We start from the raw sequence: 2,702 nt of genomic DNA on the forward strand, positions 1-2,702 counted from the left end.
ACCTGAGATGACATGATGTGAATTGGAGCTATAGAAATAAACTGAATAGAATGGAATTTATGCTGTTGACCTTATTTCAGTGTCCAAAATTTAAAGGAAGTTTACAGGTTCCTGAGCCACAGCTGGACCACAGCTTAAACCTTCCTTCCCTCCTTCACTCTCCAGATTTGAATCTGTAGCAGACTAATTAGTAACGGTCCGATCCAGCTCAAACCGGCCGGTGACCCAGAAGGCCTGCCTACCTTTCTTTGGTTGGGGACTGCCGCTGCTGGAGCCCGGGGTGGACGCTCTGCCTTCGGTCTTCAGGGACGCATCTGTCTTGGTGGGCGTCTCTGTTTTAGGAGAGAGATCCGAGACGGCCGAGTCGTCCGGCGTCAGAAGGTCTTTCTCTGGGTTCTTGTCAGGATTCTGGAGGGACGGAGAGTCTGACGGCAGAGGAAGAGCTGCAGGAGAGACAACGGTTCAGAGGTCATGTCCCGGTGAGTCCATTCTTCTTAAAATAAAATTATTTTTCCCTTAAACTGAGGAGATAAGGGAGTCATTATTCCACTGGAATAAGAAATAAGAAAAACTGCACTCTGTTATTTTAAGTGGATAATATCTAATTATCTTATTTTCAGAGTAAAGATACTCAGTCATTCCATCAGCAGATCGTATTATTTACCTGCTTGAATTAAGGGTAAAAACATTTAAACTAAGAAAGTTTTACTTATTTCTAGATGATAAAGAAGTTCATCTGCAGGAACGAGTGTGGCTGCAGGTTTTCCAACCAAACAGTAGCAACCAGACTCCAGTCATCCCATCAAGTAAGTCCAGTCTAAACATGATGACTTGATGGGATGACCTGCAGCCACCCGGCCCGTCCTGGAACCAGTTTGACACCCCTGCTGTAAAGGTTCCTGCTGCTTCTCTGGGTTCTGGAAGCAGATCATAGAGAAATCAGGATCCAGACATGATTCTTCTGACTGAGAGGCGGCGCCATGGTTCCGCTCCGTCGCTCTATGTTCTGTCTGACACACGCCGGCTTGTCGGGCCGTCAGACTCACTTAAATCTGCTTCTTCACGCCTCCGCTGTGAACCTGAGTCAATTAAAGGTCCGTTAGCAGCAGCAGGAGGTCCGAACCAGACCAGAACCCAGACGGCTGCTGGGCTGGAAGGATCAATATGAACAATAGAGCAGGGTCTCCCAGAGCAGAACCCATCAGAACCGGACTGGGCCAGCCAAGAACCAGCAGGTCCGTCTGGGTCTGAACCAAAGCGACTGGCTGGTCTCCAGCTGGACCTCAGCAGCAGAACCTCATCCTGGACCCACAGGGAGGAGCGGAGGTCCAGGAACGAAAGGCGGGTCGGGTCAGGCTGCTGAGCCCAGGAGGTCCTGGTTCTACCACCTCATTCAGAACCACAAGATCCCATCATGACCCGTCATGAGGTTCTGCTCAGCAGCTTCAGGATGAAACATGTTTCTGTTCTACGGTTCCTCTGATGGTTCCAGGAAGAGACTGAGATCCTGATTCCTCCCAGACTTCCTGTTCTCACAGCAGAACGTGGAACCAGGCTGAGGAGGTCTGATGCTCCCTGGTTCCTCCTCAGAGGAGCCTGCAGCGTCACATGATCTGCAGCCAATCATGACAGCCTCCATCCAACACAGCAGGCCTGATCCAGGCTGCCGCCGCCTGCCGCTCGCTGCGGGTTTATTATTAGCAGAGGGAATGTGGCCCATAAAAGGCTGCGAGGCGCCTCAGGGCGCGACCTCACCACGCCGACCTGCAGACTGTTTACAAACTGCTGCAGAGGAAAATAAGACCTTCTGTCCTGCGCTGAAAAAAGAAACCACTGGATAAAGTTATTGATCTGATTGTTGAATCATTCTTTGGGGATTCTGAGACACCGAGTTTATTTAACCTAAACTAAATTCACGAACAAAGGACCCAAAACAAAGTTTTAGATTTCTCTCAGTATCTATATATTTATTAATGACCTGCAGGTCATTGTTTTTAATCGAGTCACATGTGAATCGCGTTTTGCACGCTGCAGTCGGAGCACGTGATCAAGGCCCAGACCGTGAGAGAGAGAGAGGGCGCCATTTTTGTCGTCTCTGCGTCCTGGGTGGATTTCGCCCATAAATAAACGCAAGAAGCAAAGCGGCTGCATATAATAAATGTTACAGCTGCTAGTTAACTAGTTAGACTTTGATTTATTTAGTCATTTTGTTTACATGAGTTTGTCTAGAGCTGTTTAAAACAGCTCTAGACAATTTCATTTCTTAAAGTGCAGCCATGAAAACAGTAATAAATACATAAACAATAGTAATATAAACATATAACTGTATATTTTCAGTTCTAACGTTAACTTTTTATATATATAAATAAAATAAACCATTTTATCATCAGTTCATCAGTGTGATGGCGGTGGGGAAGAAGCTGCTGCAGAACCTGCTGGTCCTGCATTGAATGCTGGGAAGCCTCTTCCCAGAGGGCAGCAGGTGGGGGGGTGAGGGGTCACTGATGATGTCACGGGACACGCAGCGCTGGGAAACATTACAAAATGTCTTTAATGGAGGGAAGAGGAGCCCCCATGATCCTCTCTGGAGCCTCTGGAACTTACAGCAACAGCCCGAGCGGCTCAGGCTGTTGCTGTGAGCTCCAGAGGAGCGGCTCAGGCTGTTGCTGTGAGCTCCAGAGGAGCGGCTCAGGCTGTTGCTG

This window comes from Cyprinodon variegatus, unplaced genomic scaffold, assembly GCF_000732505.1.
Source record: "Cyprinodon variegatus isolate N-32 unplaced genomic scaffold, C_variegatus-1.0 Scaffold472, whole genome shotgun sequence".
NCBI classification, from domain to species: Eukaryota; Metazoa; Chordata; class Actinopteri; order Cyprinodontiformes; family Cyprinodontidae; genus Cyprinodon; species Cyprinodon variegatus.